The sequence below is a fragment of the Protopterus annectens genome, chromosome 5.part0 (assembly GCF_019279795.1).
Source record: "Protopterus annectens isolate FY-2018-M chromosome 5.part0, PAN1.0, whole genome shotgun sequence".
Lineage (NCBI taxonomy): Eukaryota > Metazoa > Chordata > Ceratodontiformes > Protopteridae > Protopterus > Protopterus annectens.
Window position 1 is genome coordinate 1,214,224,530 of NC_056735.1, and position 23,585 is coordinate 1,214,248,114.

Consider the following 23,585-nt stretch of genomic DNA (forward strand, 5'->3'; position numbering starts at 1 on the left):
AACAGTGAATGCATGCGAACATCTACATTTATGGTAAGTGTACACAACTGTACTATGTTCTTCATGTTTCACTGTTGCAGTCACTACATTTGGGTAGATTCCCAAAGCTAAGGTTGGGAGGAGGAATTTAAATAGAATTAGGACCAGCTATAAGACCCTGTAAGACTGCAGTGGCAAAGCCAGCTCTGGATTCAGAGAAAATTGGCAAATGATAATGCTTGGTGAAAGTATGTACAGAACTCCAGGTGGCAGCTTCTAGGATGTCCATGGTAGGAACGCCCCTGAGAGGCGCTGTGGAGGTAGATGTAGCCCTGGTTGAAATGGGTCTGATGCCCTGTGGGATAGGTTTTCCATGGTGCTTATAGCAGAAATGAATGCAGTGGCCTATCCATTTTGAAATGGTTTGCTTTGAAATAGCTTTCCCCTCTGTCCCTGCAGCAAATGCCACCGGCAGTTCTTCAGATTTCCTTTGAGGTTTAGTCCTGTCCAAGTAAAATCTAAGTTGTCTGTGCACATCTAAGGAGTGCAGTATCCGTTCCCCTTTGTTCTGTGGGTTAGGAAAGAAGGTAGGCAAATGAATGGGCTGATTAAGAGCCACACTGGATACCACCTTGGGCATGAAGTAGGGATTGGTTCTGAGGGACACCATGTCTGCATGAAAGATGATGAAAGGCTCCACTGCCATAAGGGCCTGTAATTCAGATACCCTTCTTACAGAAGTGATAGCTAAAAGGGAAGCTGTTTTCCAGGAAAGGAATTTTAAATCTGCAGTAGCAGCTGGCTCGAAAGGAGGAAGAGTGAGTTTCTCCAAAACAAAGTTAAGGTCCCAGGCTGGAGTTGGAGTTCTCCTGGGTGGCCTTAAATTTTTGGCCCCCCTGAGGAACTGCTTGAGCAGTGGGTAACAGAAGAGGGGAGGGGTCTGTGCTGTAATAAGCTGAAATGGCTGAGGCATGAATTTTGATGGAGGAAAAGGATAAGCCCTTATGAAGCATCTCAGTCAAGTATTGTAGAATCTAAGGTAAATTGTGCACTGCTGCACTCATCCCTTGAGATAGATTCCAGGCATAAAATCTTTTCCATTTTGCAGCATAAGATTTTCTAGTACTAGGACTCCTTGCCTCTAAAATGATATCCATCACTGATTTACTGAGGGATAGTAAAGGAGAAATTAGGTAATTAGCCAGACTGCTAGGTTCAGGGTTTGCAGCGGAGGGTGCAGAATCTGGTTCTCCTGCTGAGACAACAGGGAAGGAGTCTGAGGCAGGTGCCATGGGGCCAAGCGTGACACACTGCGTAAGAGGTGGTACACAAGTGTTGGCGTGGCCAGTCTGGTGCAATTAAAATCGTCCTTGGCTTGTCCTGCTTGATCTTTAGTAGTACCTTGGAGAGCAGAGGGTGAGGAGGAAAGGCATAAACTGATAGTTTTTTTCTACCTGAAGGATAGAGCATCCAATTTCCAAGCTAGCTTGTGGGGAATCCTTGTGCAAAATTTGTCCAGTTGATGGTTCTGGGGGAAGGCAAACAGGTCTATATCTGGGTTCCCTCACTTGCTTGTCAAATTGTTGAAAATCCTTGGTTCCAGTTTCCACTCGTGCGGGTCCATGAATTTTCTGCTTAGTCCATTCTGCCAGTGTATTTAGTTTTCCTGGCAGGAACTGAGCTTGTAGATTCACTTGGTAGCTCAAGGCTGTGTAACACAATGCCATGGCTAGTCTGCAGAGGGGGTAAGAATGTGTACCCCCCCCATGCTTGTTTATGTACCACATGACAGTGGTGCTGTCCATCTTCACCATTAGTTGTCCTGGAAAATGTGGTCCTTGACGCTGTCAGAGCATTCTGTACAGCTAACATTTCCTTTTGATTTATGTGCAGGGGCATTTGACTTGGGTTCCATTTGCCCTGAATGCACTTCCTTGCCAGGTGATCCCCCCATGCATAGTCTGATGCATCTGTTAAGGTTTGGGTGGCAGGGGGTAGTGTGAATGGTAGTCCCCTGTTTTGGTGGCAGGCCTCTGTCCACCAAAGGAACTCTAGGCGTAGGTAAGGTATGATAGGAATCCTTGCTTCTAGATCCTGTGAATGTTGACACCATAGGCTTTTGAGACACCATTGTAGTTTCCTCATATGCAGCCTTGCATATGGAATTAGAAGAATGCAGGGGGCCATGAACCCCAAGGCTGGCAGTATTTGCCTTGCAGATAGCTGGGTTTTTGTGGTCACTTGTTTGAAGTAGGGTGTCAAATTAATCTGTTTCTCTGGCGTGAGGAAAGCCATCTGGGAAGTTGTATTCAAGTTTGCTCCCAGGAATATAATTTGTTGACAGGGTACCAGGTGTGATTTCTTTTCATTTATGGTGTACCCCAAACAAGTAAGCACCCTTTGAACAAAGGCCAGATGATTCAAAAGTATGTCCTGGCTTTTTGCCTGAATTAGACCATCATACAGGTATCGGTATATCTGAATACTTCTTTGCCTGCAAAATGCAATGACTGGAGCTAGGCACTTTGTGAATACCCTGGGCGCAGTAGATAGGCCAAAGGGCAGTGCAAAGAACTGAAAGTGCATGTAGCCTGCTTTGAAGCGTAGGTATCTTCTGCAAGACTCCCTGATAGGGATGTGCAGGTATGCTTCTTTTAAGTCTAGTGTTGCCAACCATGCATCTCTGCCTAGCACAGGAAGTAGCTGGTGAAGAGTCAGCATTTTGAATTTTGGAATCACCAGAAAGGTGTTTAGAGTAGAAAGATCCAGGATAGAACGCCATGTATTGCCTTTTCTGGGTACCAGGAAAAGTCTTGAATAGAAACCTTGTCCCTTTTCCTCTTCTGGTACCAACTGAATAGACCCCATGCTTAACAGAGAGAGAACTTGATTTTGGGGCTCTGCCAACTGATTTGGGGGTAGATCTGTCCACCCACTTGGTGTTGGTAACATGTGGAAGTGAAATCTGTATCCTTGGGACACTATATTTAAAACCCATTTGTCCTGGGTAGTGAGTTCCCAGTTTTTGGCCTGCAGACCAATCTTTCTGCCTAAAGGAGCATTCAGTTGGGAAGTGCTTGCAAGTTTTAAAAGCAAGTCATTGAGACAGTTTTCCATAGGGGGGAGTCTTACAAGTTCCAGATTTGGGTGCAGAAACCCCCCACTGCTTAGTCTTGTGCGTCCCCTGGAACTGAAATCTGGGGTTTCTGCTGTGTCTGGGTTTGGCTTGAGAAGACCTGGAAGGGGCTGGAAAGGACCAGTTCATAGAGGGTCAATGACTACTAAAATCTAGGAGGCTGAACTTGCAAGAAATCTTTAACAGTTTGCATAGATTTAGCTTTATCTTCCATTTTTTTTTTAAGAACTTCCTCAGCTTTGTTGCCAAACAGGCAGTCCTGATTTAAGGAAGCATCCAACAGTTTAGCTTTAACATGATCAGGCACAGATTGCTCCTTAAGGCAAGCATGCCTTCAGAGCACAGACCCAGTAACAGCAACCCTGCAGGAGGCCTCTAATGAATCAAATCCACACTGCAAAGTATGTTTACCAACCTGTTCAGCAGAATGCATTAAATCCTGTAATTCTTTATTTTCAGCACAGTCAGGAATCAACATCATTTTCTGTTTAAGCAACCCAATAACATGTTGTTGATACATATGAAACTGGCAGTTTAAAGCCCTAATGGCCAAGGTTGCAGAAGTGTAAACGTTCTTACCCCATCTATCCAGCGCCCTGGAGGCTCTATCAGATTTTTAGCAGTAGAAGCCTTAATAACCTTGGGTCCCTGTGAAATAGTCTCTGGATCCGCAATAGGAATTTTAAAAAGGAACTTGTGAGAGTCAGGATCCCTGTAATATCGGTCAGGTTTTCTGGGAGCAGAAGGCAAAGAATCAGATGCCAAACTAGATTCCGAAAAGGCATCATCATCAATGTCTAGTACAGGAGGTATAGCTAAAGGCCTATGCTGAGGCAGGAGTAAGAAATCACTAAGCCTCTTTTTTGAAACAGAAAAATCCTGGCTTTCCCAGTGGAAATGCTCCCTGAGAGTATGCAAGGTTTCATCAAAAGAAAAATCCTCTGGAGGGGAAGCAGAGGAAGAGAGTCCTCTGCATCCAAATCCTCATAAGTGGATAAGGGCAAATCCAGATCATCAGAAGAATCAGAATCCTGGTCAGAAGATTTATAAACAACGTAAGTCTTAGGTATTTTAGAAGGGGGAGGTTGGCTTCCCCTGATTAAAGTTATAAGATCTTCAGCCATTTTTATCATTTGTTTTTTAGGCATAGAGGCCTGAGCATGCTGCTTGGGTGTCGGTTTCTTAGGCACGGCTCGAGATTTAGGCCTAAATGAAGGAGGAGGCATCGGTTTAATATGCAAGTCCATAGGCCTGAATACACCCTCTGAAGCTGGTGCTTGCACAGCAGCTCCGGACCCATCCAAGGTAGAGACATCCGCAGGTTCCACAGCTGAAGCATCTTGCGGCATACCAGACTCCGAATGGATCTCAGTAGAGGCCTGCGAATCAGAAATAGCGGGTATCAGGGGCTGCGAAAGCACCTCACTGAGTACTGGCGAACTGGTGACTGGCTTAGGAGAAGCGTCATCAGCAACTTTTGACCTAGACGGCCTGTCTCTGTCTTTATCTTTGCATTTTTTCGGAATCCAGGTAGTCGGACGGCTAACCGACATTTCTGGATAATTAAACCGAGAACCGAAATATTCAGAGGCGAAAATATACAGACAGATAGTGCGCTGACTAAATGAAAACTGCCAGCAAGGTACGTCGTGCTCAGGGCCTAGGCAAGGAATACAGTACGAATGAAAATCTTTGTGAGGTATTTGCTTTCCACAGGTAATGCAATTATTAACTTTGACTGACATCGGTAAGGAGCAAAAAAAATGTTTCCCCAATGGGGTACTTGGCTTTAGTTGAAGACTTCGGTTCTGAAACTCGAAAATGAAAATTTCAAGAGTCAGCAGACTGGCACTTGCGAACTGCTTCTGCTTTGGGCACCGCACAGCTAGAAAGACTGATGTAATGGCGTTGGCTGCATGTTTTATACCCCTGACAACCTGACATCAAGGAAGAAGGGACAGCATCCGACGCAGGACCCAAGACTTTGTTAATCAGTCCGACTGAGGGCTACTGCAAGCAGATAACCCAAATGTAATGACTGCAACAGTGAAACACGAAGAACATCTATTAATGATAGTCAAAGAAATTGTGGATAATAAAAAAATAAATAAAAATCATGATAGGAGACCTTAATAAGGCATTTGATACAAATGGACATGAAATCTTATGGGTAATAATGAAAGAATATCACTGAGAAAGTTAGAAATTCTGCAAGTCAACTTATAGTAATTAAGTAAAAATAACTGTACATGGTTAAGCCAAGAGGTACATATGAAGAGTGGTGTAAGGCAGGGATCTCCAATGAGATGTATACGCTTTCCATTAGTTATAAACGTGATAGTATGAGACAGTAATTTACAAAACGAAGGAGAAGGGTATACAACATCTGAAGGTTTAAGAATTCCAGTTCTGTTAATAAATGTAAATGACAATGCAAAAAAGTACATTTTGGATAAAGGAAGTAATCTGCAGAAACGAGTGACTAGAGGTGATAGGGATGGTTTTAAATAAAGAGAAAAGTAAAAGTTTAGGTGATATAGGTTCATAGGTAGGTACTAGGCTATCGGCCCTGGGGCCTATACAAGCCCAGCCAAAAAGGTACCCTGGCTTTTGCCACCCAAGAAAATTATTTTCCTGTGCCACAGTCGAGCAGAGCCACAGAAGTGATCCTCGGGGTGAATTTCCTATTCCCCATCCAATCATCAGGATTTTTATTGAAGAGTGTTAATGAGGAGCTTTGTTTGATACAGATAGGTAGTTTATTCCTGAGTATGGGCAGTCTCTGGGACAGGAATCTATCCCTCCGACATGTTCTGTTTATTGTGGTGACAAGGTTTAGGTCCCTAGAGCGTGCAGCTCGGAGGGATTGGGATTTCTTTAAGTAGAGCATGTCCAACAGCTCTGGGTTTGACTTAGCTTTGTACGTTAGGCAGAGATCACCTCTGAGTAGGCGATATGCGACAGAGTAAAGCTGGAGTTTTCTGAGACTGTCTGCATAGGGCATCTGTTTGAGGCCGGTAATCCTCTTTGTGAGGTATTTTTGCAGCCTTTTCAGTTGTTTTAGATGTCTTGTGAGTTACATACCAAAAGGGGCGTTGTACTCTATAATGGGTCTAATTAGTGATGAGTAAAGGGGAACAATGACCTCTTTATCTGGATGTAAAACCTTTTGTGACGAGGTGTGCCACGTAGAAGGATTTCCGGACTACTGTGGTGATGTGATTATCAAAGGAGAGACTACTGTACACCTGTGTCCCAAGGTCTCATAACACTTTCGGTGTAAAGTATACTACCGCCTATGCTGTAGTTCATGGATACAGATTTTTTACCAAATTGGATGACAATGCACTTTTTGGCATTGAGTTTGAAGCCATGGCTTTGACACCAGGCATCTGTCTCAGTGAGGCCCTTTTGTAGGATGTCCACATCGTTAGGAGTTTCGATTATGGCTCTTAGTTTGCAGTCATCGGCAAACTTCGTTAGCCAAAGACCTTCTGTGTTAGCTTGTATTTCAGAGAAGTGGATACCAAACAGGAGAGGACCCAGGACTGAACCCTGTGGTACTCCACTTGTCACTGGTCTGAAGTCGGATTTGGAGTCTGCTACTTTCACAGTGTAGGTTCTGTCAGTGAGCCAGTTGGCAACCCATCTTGTGACATAGGGATTTATACCTAGTTTAGTGAGTTTATCTATAATTCCAGAGTGGGGGATGGTGTTGAAAGACTTGGCAAGATCTAGATAGGCTGTGTGAACCACCTTACCCTCGTCTATGGCTTTGGTGACTGCTTCAAAGAAGTCTATCAGGTTTAGGAGACATGATCTGCCTTTTACAAACCCGAACTGGGTGGGGTCCAGAGTTTGGAGATTACCAGTGTCATTGTTTATACGTTCCATGATGATATATTCCATAGCCTTGCAGACCAGGCTCATCAGGCTAATGGGGCAGTTCCCAGGGTCCATGGTGGCTCCCCCCTTGTGGAGTGGGATAACTGTCGCTGTGCGCCATTCAGCAGGCACAAAGCCTGAGGTGAGGCTATGATTGAACATGGTACTTAGGTGGGGTGCCAGTTTGTTCTATAGTTCGTGCAGAATGCAGCCTGGGATGTTGTCCGGTCCCATGGATGCTGTGTTCTTGGCTTTGGAGAGTGTGTTTTTTTACCTGTGCAGCTGTGCTTACAGGAACTCTGCATTCTTCCGGTATAGAGATGGGCTCTTTAGGGGGGTGAGAGGGGGGGGTAACGTTAGCACTGAACCTATCTGCCAGGATGTTGGCAATATCAGTTGGGTCTGTATACTTAGTGCCATTGTGCTGCAACTCAGAGCAGATCTGAGTGTTGCCATTGAGATTCTTGACGTATATATAGAATGTTTTGTTGTTGTCTTTAGAATCAGTGGTAATTTTGTTTTCGTAACTAGCTTTGCAGGATTTTATCAGGGATCGCAGCTTCTTACTGAGGCTGACCAGGGAGCTACTCCACTCATGGGATTTTACTCTCTTTTGCAACAGTTTCTTCCTTCTGTTGTATAGTTCGTTTATGACAGGGGACCACCAGATTAGCTTCCTTTTTTTGGAGGATAGCGTCTTGCTTCTGTTTGGGATAGCATGATCCATGCACTCGTCTAAGTACTTATAAAGTCAACTGTGTAGGATTCAGTAGTCGTAACTGTATTGTCCATCGGCATGGGTGTCATGAAGTTCACCACTTCTGTCTTAAGAAGCATGAAGTTGGCTTTGGAGAAATTTTTTACCATGGTTTCCTTAATGGGGGCAGGATGTGGATATCTAGGATAATTAGCTTATGGTCAGATTGGACCAATGAGGCGTTGACGTCAGGTGTGGAACACCAGTCACTCATGTTGGTAATGACTAGATCTAGGATATTGTTGCCTCTGGTGGGGGTGTGGATAAGTTGATCCAGGGCATTGGAGTTTATGAATTCCAGAAAGCGTTGAGTGAAGGAGTTTGTACACGAGTAGTTTTCCCAGTTAATGGTGGGGTAATTGAAATTACCCATTATTAGGGTGTTTGGTTGAACCCTAAAATTTTCCAGTACATCAAGAAAAGAGGAGTGGGAATCCTGGAGCATGGTGGGGGATCTGTAGTAAGCTACAATTTGGATTGCAGTTTTGCCCAGAGTTAGGTGCACTTGGATAACCTCGGCTGCATTATGCTGAGCAACTAGCCTGAAGGTGCGGATATCCTTAATGGATATGGACACACCTCCCCCTTTGGTGTTACAGTCCAGGTTACATGGCCGAAAAGTGTGGTATAACTTATAGCCTGGTAGTGCAGGGGTGCTCTCTGGAGCCTTTAGCCAGGTCTCAATCACTGCATAGATATCGATGTTCTCCACTTTAAGGAGTGCTTCGAGTGAGTGCATTTTAAGATTTAGACTTCTAGCATTGAGTAGCATCACCCTCAGTTTTCGCTTACCTGTTCCTGTTATGGTGGTGAATTTGTCATTTGAACCTTGCCTAAAAAAGGCACTATAGGGATGGCAAGAACCTTATCCAGTATCCGGAATCCCAGGGGTGACAGGTGCAGGCCATCTCTGGCAAAGCATCGTGGTCTGTCGACCATGTCATCACAGGCAGACAGATACTGGATCCCTTTAGAATGATACCAGAAGCTTAGCCAATTGTTGAAGTCAATCATTTTCTCCTTGCACTGCGGCATCATTCTGGGTGATGGCAGAATGCTACACAGGGCTAGGGTCATACCTGCCTGGGTACAAGATCGGAGAGCTCTTCCATGTCTCTTTTCATGTAGTCCAGGAAGGTGCATCTCAGGTCGTTCACACCAACATGGACAATGACAGAGTCGTATTTCTACTTGTTGTGGAGTGACCTGAGTGTGTGGGTTATGTGGCGGATCCTGGCACCAGACAGGCAGCTGACAGTAACCTTCTCCTTGTTTAGCCTGGTGAGTGGGACATCAGTGTGTCTGACTATAGAGTAACCTATGACTAGTGTATTGGGTACATTGTTTTGCCTTATTGGCTGTGATTGAGTGGTACACCGAGTCTGCGGGCTATGTGTCATTTGGGTTGTGTTGGGGGGTGGAGATTGCTTGCATTTGTGCTTTGGAGGTCTCTGTTGCTTGAGATTATAGAGAGCCTCCGTGAATGTTTTTGTGTTTCTATGTGTGGATTTTGGTGGTGTAGATTTAGTGAGAATATGTGATGAGTGTGGTGTGGTGCAAGTGTTTACCTTCTCCTCTTGACTGTCAAGTTCAGTCTTGGTTGGAGAGAGCTTTACCTCCAGTTTGGCTAGATAAATGCATCTCTCACAGGTTGTAGTGCTGGATGGTAGGAGGAGAGGGTTGTCTGTGTACATGAGGCAATTGCTACATTGCCCCAAGATGCCCAGATTCATCAGATAGAAAGGAGAGAACACTGGGAGCTGCCCGTTGGACATGTCTGAATAAAAAACTATTTTCCTCTAGATAAATGAGGAAAGTGAGTACAAGAGTTGTTTTTCTCTAAGTGAGGAAAGCAAGTACCAAAACTGTTTTTCTCTAGGTAATGAGGAAGGTTGAGTGCTGTAGTAATTAGTAGGTTATTTAGTGCTTACAACAAGTTCTGAACAAGTGCTGATCACGAATAAGCAAATTCAAGTGCTAAAACTAAGAAATGAAGTATATACAGTATATAAGAAGTATATAAGAAATACATACAGTATTGTAGAATCCAGTAAAAAGAGTAGTTTTGTATGTAAATAAAGAGGAAAGACCCCTCCCTCAAGGTTTTTGATGAGCTTGTAGAAAGGGACATCAGGAGAATGGAACACCACAATCAGGATATTTCTCCCAACAACTTGAGTGATAAGGAGTTGGCATTGATCAAACACTTGAAACAGGAAGGATGTAGGGTTATGAAACCTGATAAAGGAGGGGGAACGGTTCTGATGTATACGGCAGATTATGAGACCCATATTCACAATATGTTACAAGACCTGGACCAATATGAACTGGTATCCAAAAATGAAATTAATATTGCCTATGCCAAAATTAATTTCCAACTTTTTGACCACCTTTTACAGAATGCCATTAATGAACAACTTTACAATTATTTGTAGGTGGACAAGCCAAAAATTGCTCAAATTTTTGGCATTCCCAAGACTCATAAAACACTAGAATCACTTAAGTTCAGACCAATAGTTGCAGGATCAGGTAGTATTACCGAACCTTTGGCCAAATTTATTGATTCAATTTTAAAACCATTTGCGGCTACGATAATCCACATTTGTAGGGATTCTTGGGATTTTTTTGAGGGGTATTGATCAGACTTTATTCAACCCCCAAATTTTGATGGTTACGGTGGATGTAGTGGAAAGTACAGTTTTGTACCTACCATAAATGTAGATGTTCGAGGTTCCCATTGCTGCAGTCCTTACTATTGGGTATAGTCCGCATCCAGTCGGCCCGAATACCAGAGTATAAGGCTGACGTCGGTCAGGGCGCATTAGACTGACGTCAGTACGTCAGGGTACTAATGCGCATGACCGACGCCATATCCTCAGTCTTTTCTTGCCCCAGATGTCAGAAGACCCTAAAAAGACAAGGCCCAAAATACCTGCACCAAAAATATGTACAAGATATACAAGAACATATACAAAAAATATAAGCATGAAACCTCACCTACACAACCACCCCTAAACACAGAGGGGAAGGAGGGAGGGTAAATTGGACTGCAGCAATGGGAACCTCGAACATCTACATTTATGGTAGGTACAAAACTGTACTATGTTCTTCGTTCCCCATTGCTGCAGTCCTTACTATTGGGTAGAATCCCAAAGCAGAGGTAAGGGAGGCTGGCAAATCATAAAGAAGCAGGAGCTGACAACATGCCTTGCAAAACAGCTGTGGCAAAACCAGCCCTAGACTTAGAGTAGATAGGAAGGTGATAATGCTTAGAGAAAGTATGCACCGAACTCCAAGTAGCTGCTTCCAAAATATCCTTAGTTGCCACCCCCCTTAGAAATGCTGTTGTAGTGGCAGCAGCCCTAATGGAATGAGGCCTAATCCCAGCTGGAATCTCCTTGCCATGATGGGAATAACAAAATGCAATGCAAAAGCCAATCCACCTAGAAATAGTTTGTTTTGACACAGGCTTGCCCTGCGAACTCAAAGCAAAAGAAACAAACAACTGCTGAGACTGCCTAAAATCCTTAGTCCTGCTTAAATAATAACGCAATTGCCTGTGTACATCTAAAGTGTGCAAAATCTTTTCCCCTTTATCTTGGGGGTCTGCATAAAAAGTAGGCAAATGAATAGTCTGGTTTAAAGCCACACTAGAAACCACCTTAGGCATAAAGGAAGGATTAGTACGTAATGATACCCTATCCTTATGGAAAATCAAAATGGCTCTACTGCCATAAGGGCCTGCAACTCAGACACCCTTCTTGCAGAAGTAATAGCCAACAGAAAAGCAGTCTTCCATGACAAGTATTTCAATTCAGCAGTAGCCGCAGGCTCAAAAGGTTGTAGAGTAAGTTTTTCCAACACAAAATTGAGATCCCAAGCAGGAGTAGGAGCTCTACGGGGCTCTTATATTCTTTGCCCCTCTAAGAAACTGCTTGAACAAAGGATGTGAAAACAATGGTGGGTCACAATCATAGTGAGCTGAAATCGCTGCAGCATGAATCTTAATAGAAGAGAAGGACAAACCTTTGTCCAATAACTCAGTAAGGTATTGAAGAGCCGCACTCAAATTAGGCTCAGAAACCTGCAAATTCTTTGCTGTACTCCAAAATAAAAATCTCTTCCATTTTTCTGCGTACACTTTCCTTGTACTAGGTCTTCTAGCTTCCATAATCACATTTAAAACTTGTTGAGGAAGTTGAGACCTGCTGTGTTTCAACACAGAATATGCCAGGCTGTTAGATGAAGAGAGTGAAGCTTGACATTGAGCAGATGACCATCCTGCTGAGACAATAGATGAGGAATCAGAGGTAAAGGCCATGGAGGCTTCCTTACCAGACTCCGTAGTAGTGGGTACCAGTGTTGCCGAGGCCAATCTGGAGCTATCAAAATCATCCTTGGCCTGTCTTGTCTGACCTTTAATAGTACCTTTGGAAGAAGAGGCAGAGGAGGAAAGGCACACACATGAAGGTTTTTCCAACTGAAAGACAGAGCATCCACTTTCCAAGCTGTGTGATGAAACCCCTTTGTGCAATACTGTGGCAGCTGGTGGTTTAGTGGAGAAGCGAACAGATCTATGTCTGGAGTTCCCCATGACACTGTCAATTTTTGAAATACATGAAGATCCAGTTTCCACTCGTGGGGATCCATGATTTGTCTGCTTAACACATCTGCTAAGGAGTTCTGTGCTCCCGGCAGAAACCTTGCCTGAAGAGTTAGTTGCAAGCGTAGCGCAGTCTCCCATAAAATCATTGCTTGCCTGCATAGAGGATAAGAATGTGTTCCCCCTTGCTTGTTGATGTACCACATGACAGTTGTGTTGTCTGTTAGAATCAACACCTGCCCTGGAAGAAGTAACTCCTTGAAAGCCATTAATGCAAACTGGACTGCTAACATCTCCTTCATGTTGATATGTAGATGCAGTAGTCTGGCAGGCCACTTGTCTTGTATCCACTTTCCATGTAGATGAGCTCCCCAAGCAAAGTCCGAGGCATCTGTCGTTAAAATCTGACTCGCCTCTGGCCGGGTCACAGAGAGTCCCTTGTTTAGGTGACATTCCTGAGCCCACCACAAAAATTCTTTTTGAAGGCAAGGTATTATTTGAATGACAGTGTCCAAATCCTGGCAGTGCTGTGTCCATACATTTCTGAGATACCATTGTAGCTTCCTCATATGCAGTTTGGCATTGGGAAGCACCAGAATACAAGATGCCATGAACCCTAATGCTTGAAGGACTGTCCTTGCAGTCAGCACGGACTGATGAGATAGTTGATGGAAGTAAAGTGACAGACTCTGTTGTTTGTCCGGGGTTAAAAAGGCCATCTGGGCTGCTGTATTCAGTCTCACACCCAGAAAGCACATGTCTTGAGAGGGTACTAGACTGGACTTTATTTCGTTCACAGAATACCCTAGGCATCTTAGCACTGCTATAACATGTTCCAGATGCTGTACAAGGTCTTCCTTTTCTTGAGCCAGAATCAGGCAGTCGCCCAAGTAAGGATAGATTTGAATTCCTTGAAGCCTGAAGTAAGCTATCACTGGAGCCAGAACCTTTGTGAATACTCTGGGCGCAGTAGATAAGCCAAAGGGCAATGCAGAGAACTGATAATGAGAATTTCCAGCTCGAAACCGCAGATACTTCCTGCAACTTAGCCTGATAGGCACATGAAGGTAAGCTTCCTTGAGATCTAGAGTTACCATCCAGTGATCTTTGCCCAGCAGAGGTAAAAGCTGTTGTAACGTCAACATCTTGAACTTGGGAATGTCCAGAAAAGTGTTGAGGAGAGATAAATCCAAAATTGGTCTCCACGTGTTCCCTTTCTTTGGTACTAGGAACAGGCGAGAATAAAATCCTAGGCCCCTTTCTGATACAGGGACTGGCTGAATGAAACTTGCTTGTGAGCCTCTTTTCTTTGTGGAGGAGGAACGTCTGGCATGCCTTTGAAAGGGGGCATTGTATGGAAATAAAATCTGTAACCGTGGTGAATGATATCCAACACCCATTTGTCTTGAGTAATTAAATCCCAATTTGCTTTGAAAAGAGACAGTCTTCCTCCCAAAGGAGCTGCCAGACGGGAATCTACTGGCAGCTGAAAAGACAGGTCATTGGGTCTGTTTACGAAAGGACTGACCCCTGCCCTCACCAGAAGTCGGAGCAGGCGAACTCCCGTTCTAGGCCTAAAAGAACCTTGAGCCCTGCCCCTACCACGCCTAGACCTACCCCTAGACTGAGAATCATAAGCAGGATATGTCCACCCCTTAGCCGGCCAATTTCTACTAAATTTCGGTGGCTGCACCTGCAAAAAATCTTTAACAGTTTGCATAGACTTAGCTTTGTCCTCCATTTTCTTTAAAACTGCTTCCACAGGCGATCCAAACAACACATCAGACTGTAAAGGAGCATCCAAAATCCTTGTCTTAACATGCTCAGCTAAATTCTGATCCTTCAACCAGGCATGCCTGCGAAGAACAGAACTAGTAGCGGCCACCCTCGAGGAGGCCTGTACAGCATCAAAACCACATTGCAAAGAATGCTTACCCACTTGTTCAGATACATGAACCAAATCCAGCAACTCTTTACACTCAATACCTCCTGCCAAAGCATCCACCTTAGATTTTAATTGTGAAAGGAGGTAATTCTGATATTTTAGCATGTGAAACTGACAATTCAATGCTCTCATGGCTAGAGTGGAAGAAGTATACACTTTCTTTCCCCACCTATCCAAAGCCCTTGCCTCTTTATCAGTGGGAACAGGATTTTTAACCACAGAAGCTTTAACACCTTTAGGCCCTTGAGAAATAGTTTCTGGGTCCGCCCTAGGACTCTTAAACAAATACTTATGAGCTTCGGGCACCCTATAATACCTATCAGGTTTAACAGGAGCAGGAGGCAAAGAGTCAGGGTTCAGGGAAGCCTCTGCAAAAACATCTTCCACCACATTCAACACAGGAGGAATAGCTAAGGGCCTATGCTGGGGTAAAACAAGAATTCCCTAAGCCTTTTCCTGGAATCAGAGTAATCCTGGCCTTCCCATTTAAAGTGCTCCCTCATGGAATGCAGAGTCTCTGAAAATGAGAAATCCTCAGGAGGAGTAGCTGTAGGAGTGGAATCATCCACATCAGAATCAGAATAAGTAGGATACTCCTGCAAGTCTTCCGCAGAAGACCCTGAAGCCTCTGAACACTGTTCAAAACAATCAAACTCTGGTTCCACCCTAGGCCTCTTATCAGGCGGGGGCATAGAACCTCTAATCATAGTAATCAAATCTTCTGCCATTTTAAGCATATGTTTTTTAGGTACAGAACCCGAAATGCTAGGAGAAGCCCCCACTGAAGCTAAACTAGGCCTACCTCTCAAAGAAGTTTTGGCAACAGAAGGAGAGGCTCTAACTACCTTGGGAAGAGAGGGAAGAACAGTCACCTGAGAAGCCCCCTCAGCCTGGCCTACCTCCTGAGAAGGCACATCCTGTAACAGTAAAGATTCTGCCTGGGACTCCATGGAAACTCCTGGCAAAACCTCTGGCTCCACTGAGCCTCCTAAAGAACCGACGTCCGGGACTGCCGGTTCATCAACCCTAGGCTTCGCTGTTTTGTCCTTGCGCTTTTTGGAAGAAGCGGGCGTCGGAGCATCCGACGGCATTTTATAATTGCAACGCTTCCCAAACACTAACCTGGCACAGTCTAACCTCCTCTTAATAGTGCGTTTGTTAAACCTAGCACAAGAGCGGCAACCAACAACGTCGTGCTCAGGCCCTAAACAAGGTATACACAAGGTATGGTAATCCCTATGAGGTATCTGTTTCCCACAAGAAATACAGTTATTCACTTTTTCTGACATCCGGTAAAATACTGAGGCAAGAAAAAACCAAAATGTTCCCCAACGGGGTACTTAGCCAACTCTGTTTCGGTCTGAAACTCCGGTTTCGGAAAGATTTCAGAACGCCAACCTGCACTCGCAAAACTGCTTCTGCATCGGACCACGCGGCAAAAAAGACTGAGGATATGACGTCGGTCATGCGCATTAGTACCCTGACGTACTGACGTCAGTCTAATGCGCCCTGACCGACGTCAGCCTTATACTCTGGTATTCGGGCCGACTGGATGCGGACTATACCCAATAGTAAGGACTGCAGCAATGGGGAACGAAGAACATCTCTTCCCGAGTATTCCCCATGAAACGGGATTAGAATGGCTTGGTTATATTTTGACATCAGAGGCAGGCCATAACGCTACAATTACTGATCTCATATTAGAATTCATGGAAATTGTCCTAGAGAACAACTTCATCCACTTTAATAGTGAATTTTACCGTCAAAGAAAAGGTGTGGCAATGGGGGCCTCATATGCCTCCTTGTATGCCAACATTGTACTGTATTTTTGGGAAAAGAAATTTATTTTTTCCAGTAAATCGTATCATGACATTTTACATTATGGAAGGTATTTGGACATTTGTATTTTGTGGAGGGGTAGTAAGGAGAGTTTTTTTTGAATTTTTGCACTACATTAACAACACAACACCGTTTTTGAAGTTTACACATACAATAGACAATGATAAGTTACATTATTTAGATGTTACTATTGTTAAGGATTATGTTAACCAATGCTTTCAATCAAAATTGTACAGAAAGAGTTCATTTTCTAACTCTTACCTGCATTTTAATAGCGGGCACCCATATTTTCAGAAGAGAGGTATTGTCAAGGGACAGTTGATCCGGGCATCTCGAATGTCTAGTACATTAGAGGATTTTATTGGGGAAGTTGACACCCTTAAAGGTTTCTTTTTAGAGAAAGGATACCCGGACAAGTTGATTGAAGATTTGATTCAGGAGATTAGCCAAAAAAGGGACACTATGTATCCCCCTTTGCTTGGAATGGGACTATCCATCTTACAACAGAAAGAATACCAGAATACAGGGGATGGTAAAAGTAACTTTATTTACACTTACTCAAGGAACTCTGATGCGATTGAGGGTATTGTATCTAAATATTGGCATATTCTTAGTCTCCATGATGAAATAAAAACCTTTATTCCACTTCAACCACACTTTGTCAGAAAGAGATGAGAACCTGAAAGAACTTTTTGAAATTAAACAGGTCCTAGAGTTTCATAGAAATGAAAGGAAACTTGGTACACACCCATGTGGGAATTGTAAACAATGCCATGCCATGTTTAATCAGGACCAAATTTATATTCCTTCGAGGAAATTTAAATTTACCTTGAAGAGCTACTATAATTGTGGCACAAAAGGAGTAGTATACTTAGGGTTATGTAAAGCTTGCGAAAGTTTTTATGTAGGCAAAACTGAGCGTCATTTAAGGAGAAGGGTTTACGAGCACTTCAACGATATTGCAAAACATAAGGAGAGCAATGCTTTTTACAAACACTCCTCATCATGTGAGAAAATGAATGTAAAATTTGCCGTATTGGAACAAGTAACACCAGACATTAGGGGTGGTAGCTGGGAAACTAGACTGGAGTATCGCAAATTATATTGGCAACTGAAGCTGAACTCCAGTAAGCTTCCCGGTTTAAATGATAGTATTAATATTATGAGTATTTAAAATTAAGAAAAGCTCATTTGTGACACTCCCATACATCCTCTATGTACACACCACTTGGAAATGAGTATTTTATTTTTTTCCTCCTGACACTGTCACTCTTTTAACTTTGCTATTTATTGTTTTGACATGCCATGTTTGAATCCCCCTGTACCATAGGTAATTTTAGAGGTGATTTTCACCTTTTTGGTACAGGTTGTGGGCTCTGAGTTATGTTTTTTACGTTTTTATCTAACCCTAGGGTATTTTATGTGTTTTTTACCCAAAATCTTACCACATTTTTTGTTAGATCATATTTACACTAATATTTTTATACATTTTTTATTTACGCATATTGTGCTGAGTTTGAATGTTTGATTGTACATATTTTCACTTTTGTAGTTTATATAGGGATTTTGCAAGTTGTACTCATTAGAAGATCTTGTTTATTTAGTGTACTGTGTTTTATGAGTTTATAAATCTACAGTTGTAGGTTAATTTTATCACGTGACTTAACTGGATTATTTAATGATGTGACTTGCAGTGCTGCTATATTTGACCTTGATAAAGCCCGGTAATATTAGGGCGAAAGCGCTTGGTGTATTTACTGTTTTCAATAAAGTTTGCTGATATATACAGACTGGACTTGGCTACTGCTACCACTCTTTGGATTTATTTTTCTGCTGGTTTTCGGGTCCTGACTTGCTGGGCTTGTTGTGTTGTTGTTCGTTGTTAAAAAGGAAAGAGGTTTAGGGTTACTTAACCCAGTAGTATATACCGCTTCATTAAATGTGGACAAAGTGCTGAAGTGGATAAATGAAAAATATAAGAGATTAGTAGTAAAATTGTATAAATACTTATATGGTACAAAAGAGTAAGAGAGAAAAACAGTGTATATATGAAAATATAAAATGTTACAAAGTTACCAAGAAAAATATTTTTGTAGAAAATAAAAGCTGATAACATAGAAAAAGAGAAACGTATAGTACAAGAATCTAATGATAAAACCTTACTATGCAAAACCATGGGAAATCTAACAGATGAAAAAAAATAAAGCTATAAAAATAAGAAACAAATGGTGCAGAAAGTAGAATGTCAAGATTTTTTTGTGGAGACTGGTAATAGATAAATTGCCAGTAAAAAGAAATATGCCACACAAAAAGAAAAGTGACAGAATATGTTTACATTGTCACAAAAAACAACTACTGAACATGTGCTTTTGAAATGTAAAAGAGTAAAAAACTTATGTATATTTTTTTGAAGGTGGATAAAATATACATGGGTGTGATCAAACATGTAGACTAAGAACAGAAGTAAAGAAAATGTTAAAAACTGATTAGTGTCACATTGATTATATGTAATGAAAGAAAAAATGAAATTATATTTAATGGTAAACGGATTTTAGCTGCAATATTAAGTAAAATCAGATGGTGGTTGTGGAAAAGAGAGGGGTCCAATAGGGTTACATTTTTTCTGTGATTGTAAAGGAAATTATGAATGTGTGTAAATAGATTTGTATATCTATATATTTGTACATTTGCAAATATGTAAATATGTTGTATAAATAAAGGACCCCCTACTTTTTTCAACAGTTAAGGATGACACACTCAGAAGTACAGCATTGCAGTGTGTCAGCAATCAATCTACTTGGTCTGAGAATAGAATATACCGCCTTTTGCACCAAAGATTAAGTTTGCTAAATGTTGTGCCATTAACAGTGCACTGCTCCAACTGAATGTTGTACTCTGGGAGGAAAATCTCTAATCACTATAACCAAATCATGTAATACTGCAGGTGACTCTCTATATTCAAACAGTGTAGCTAAACTATGGAATCATATCCCACTATCACTGAAATTGATTCAGACTGCAAACGCATTTAAAAAACAACTAAAACTACAACTGTCAAATCAAATGGATCTGCTCCTGTACTTCTCCTGGATAAATGCCACTGTTGTCTTCAGCTTGCCATTTCATCAAACCATTTCTCAATACTCAGAATCCTATGTCCAAAAACCAGCCTTCGTCAATACGTGAATTTTTTCACTAGCATCTCCTAGCTATATACGTTGTTTTGTGATACTGCTCACTGACAATCTCTACACTTCTAACACAAACCTTATGACAACTACATATGTATTATAGCCACCTGATTTTGAACCTGCTTTATATATCCAACCTACTAACTTAAGTATTTACGATTTCTGCCCTACCTAGTTCCTTCACTCACATACATTTCATTGAATTTCTAAGCACTAATCATATCATCTGTAATTTGGCAAACCTACTGATACACATCTTCAAGCACTCAGTGTTCAACATCTACTAAAGCATATGCATATTTTATAATGTAATAGCTGTCTCTACTTTTTTACAAGTGGAATTTAATTAGGAAATGCACGTGCAATTGTTGATGTATACTACTAAACGTCATTTTGTATACATTACTGAACGTCTATTTGTAATATGTTAGTGCTTTTCTCCCCGGCCTCAGCTGAAAAAGGGTTTTTGACTAAACCAAGCTGGACAAACCTGGTGCAAGTGACAATATGAATAACCTAACCATAGCAAGTGTCACCACCCAACCTTCATGACAGAACCACCAAAGGGGAAAAAATACACAGACTATACACTGGGGAATGGAACTGGCATATCATGACTGATTTATGCAGAAATGGATGGGGTTACGGATGAAAGGGACTGGTACAGAAGTGACACGATCTCACAATAAACTCTTGCACATTTATGTTCCATGACATTTGGCCACAATTTTTCAGTAACTCTGACATGCAGAAGGAAAGAGGAAAAAATAAAAAAAACTGTAGCTGTAACAGTAACAATTTTAGAAAAATCAAAGTGTGGTAACCCTTAAAAATAGTACCTACTAACTACGATAGATAAACCTTATTTTACTATACAAAAAGGCTAGCATCTGACAGACTGATTTAAATAATTTATGGAACCATAAAGAACAATTTACTGAATCACCTTACAGTATTCTTTCTCAACCAAACTTGTGACTGGTGAGGAGACTCGGGCACCTAAGGTAGAATCACACACTGCTGCCAAGGAGAATATGTTATATTTTCTTATTTATAGGAAGCCTAACCACCATGCATGTTCATGTCAGCCAAGGGATTAGCATGTGCAGGACTTCTGAGTGCACAGCCCTTGCCTATGCAGCGACTCAAAACGTGCCCCCTTTACAGAGAGTACTACATTTCCATCTCACATGGGGGATGAAATGCAAACATGGGTCTGAGCGCAACCCCCTCAGGATGGCCAAACCCATTACTTTCCTGTTCTGACAAACACAAGCCATAACTCTCAATGTCAGACAATACGAAAAGCTTTAAAATACATCTTCTATCAAAAGTAAAGCAAATACAGCTGCCCATTGCAGGCTACCACTAGTCACATTTCTCAACTTCCCTGCTTAAGAATTCTAGATGAAGAAAAATAATGCATGGGACCCAAGGGAAAATGGGGAACAATTTGTAAATGCTATTCTATTTTACTTAAAAAGTTAATAGACCAACATGTTTTACATTCACATGCATTTTTATGAACACCATTAAAAATAAGAACTGCCTGTCATGTCCGGCATTATTTTTGTGGTCTTTTTTGCTAAACATCAGCCTGCTCCTAACAGAAAATGTGTGGCATTATTAACAGACTACAATCCTCAGTGATTTCCCACAAAAATCAAAAACATAGGACAGACAGGAAAACAGACAAAAATTAGGGACATTCTGCACGTCTGGAAAGTTGAGATGAATCAGAAGCAGAAAATTAGAGATCTCTTCACCAGCTCAATTAATAACAAAACAAAAATGTTACTGGTGCATATTTCTTTCTGCAGCAGCTACAAAGAGAAAACATTCTCAATGTTGCTGTGCACTCACTACAGTAGGAGATCACAGGCATGTTTTAACTGGCTGCAATCAGTGGCTACCCAGAAAATTGAAAGCTACATGATGGAAGGAACCAAAAGATGAAGCAAAATTGGGACTTCTCTACAAAATTCTGGTCGGCTCATTGATGCAATATACTTGGAAATCTCTTTGTAGCCTCCCCCCAAGTAGTAACAAATTGGAAAACAGTTGCTGTTCAGTGTGCAGACTGTGAAAACATAGTACATTACAGTACAGCATTTGCTTTCTGCAGCTTCACACATTACAAAAACAACTTACACAGGTGCTTTGCCTAGAGAAAATGCATGGACTGACCTACCAAAAATAAGGAAAGAAAGTTGTACACCAGAAGACTTGAAAATATGCAGTCTAGTACCAGTCTACAAGAGCAAAGTGGACAGTCAAAACTGAAGCCAGTACACAGGTACCAAACTCCTGTTACATTACATGAAAGTATTAGAGAGGGGGATTAATAAAGAGATACGCAGAGTTGCAGTAATAAAGATAGCAGTACTGCAATCATTCAAAGTCCCAGAAACATTGGCTCACAATGGCAAAGGACTACATTAGTACACAGGTCCAATAGGACAGATCAACAGGTAATGGCACACTACAAGAAGACTGAACAGGAAATTCAGCAAATGATAGGTAAACATTAAATTAAGCTGAAAGGCAAATAGGATACAAATGGAATATAAATGAGAGAGAGAGGTCATGGCAGCAAATGGAAGACAGCAAAAGAAAAGTAAAATTTAAATTAAAAGAGAAAGTGTATAAGGATTATACATTTAAGTAAATAGGAAATGAGGCTGTGGAGAAGGGAAGTCTGAATGAGGAGGTCAGAACAAGAATCGGAGGGGCTGAAGCCAATCAACACAAAGTGTATGGCTCAGTGTGTGACAGAAGAATACCAAAGAAGTTGAAAAGTAAGATGCACAAAGCAGTGGTATTAGCAGTGCTTCTGTAGGGCATGCAAACTAAGACAGTGAAAGTCAAACTGTTGGGGAAGCTTGACGTAATGGAGGTTAAATGTCTGACATGTATAGCAAAAGTACAGTTTTGTACCTACCATAAATGTAGATGTTCGAGTGCTCATACAGCTTCAGTCATTAGAGATGGGTTATCCTGCTGTCAGGCGGGTCCTCGGTCGGCCGAATTCCAAAGTCTAGGTCCAGCGTCTGTTGTCGTCGCTTCTTCCCTGACGTCAGCGTGGCAGGGGTATAAAAGAGGCAGCCAATGCCATTTTCTTCAGTATTTCTTGCCCCAGATGTCAGGTGCCCCCAGAAGGAAGGCAAAACATAATATTATGCAAACATGCAATGTAGATAAATCAAAAAATAGAAGTTATGTTCTTACCATAACGTTCCATGTTAGTTGTCTTCTTCTCGCCTTCTTCTTGCTGGATGGGTTCGGAGCCGACCTCGGCCCGACTGCCACTCTAAAGCTCGAGAGTTGGTTCCACCGGCTCGAGGCTCCCCTTATATCCCACAATGCTAGGCGATAGTTACCTCAGATCTCGTTTGTAAGCTAACCCCAGCTTATAACAGAAACAGTATAACTGTAAAAAACAGAATCCACCTCTAACAACAGGAAGAAGAAGGGTGACCTACATTCTGAAACAAGAAATATGCATAATAGCATATAGCTAAGAAAGAGGTGGTAGAAAGAGAGGTCACGATCACAACTCCTCTAGGTCTGTCCAGGCCAGGGGGAAGGAGGGTGGGACGCAAGAAGAAGGCGAGAAGAAGACAACTAACATGGAACGTTATGGTAAGAACATAACTTCTATATGTTAAGTTGTCTATCTCGCCTTCATTCTTGCTGGATGGGACCGTCCTAGCACCTTGTCCCGGTGGCCTAACGGAACAGACTCCTGAGAACAGTGGAACCAAAATTAGCTCTATGCCTAGAAGCTAAATCCAACTTATAATGGGAAATAAAAGTGTGAGGAGTAGCCCAAGTAGCCGCTGCACAAATGGTGTCAATAGGCAGTCTGTCTTGGAAGGCTAGAGAAGTAGCCAAAGCTCTGGTGGAATGGGCTTTAGGCTTATTAGGCAGTTTTTGGTGTCTAATCTCATAAACAAGGGTAATCAGAGATGTTAGCCATCTGGATAAAGATACCTTTGAAACTGGAAGTCCCTTTCTGCTTTCCGCATAGCAGACAAACAGCTGATCAGATTTTCTGAATTGTTTCGTCCTGTCCAAGTAGTACCTTAATTGACGATGAACATCCAGACAGTGTAATTTTTGTTCAGACCTATTTGAATACTCCGGGAAAAAGACAGGGAGGTCAATACATTGGTTTAGATTAGATGTTGAAACCACCTTAGGCAAAAAGGACGGGTTAGTTCGTAAGGAAACTCTGTCCTTATGGAACA

General features: G+C 42.1%; 1 protein-coding gene across 1 annotated transcript in view; it reads right to left on the reverse strand.

The window, feature by feature from the left end:
• Positions 1-23,585, reverse strand: part of NDC80 (NDC80 kinetochore complex component) — a 2,583,329-nt gene that overhangs the window by 1,324,283 nt on the left and 1,235,461 nt on the right. The window lies entirely within an intron of this gene.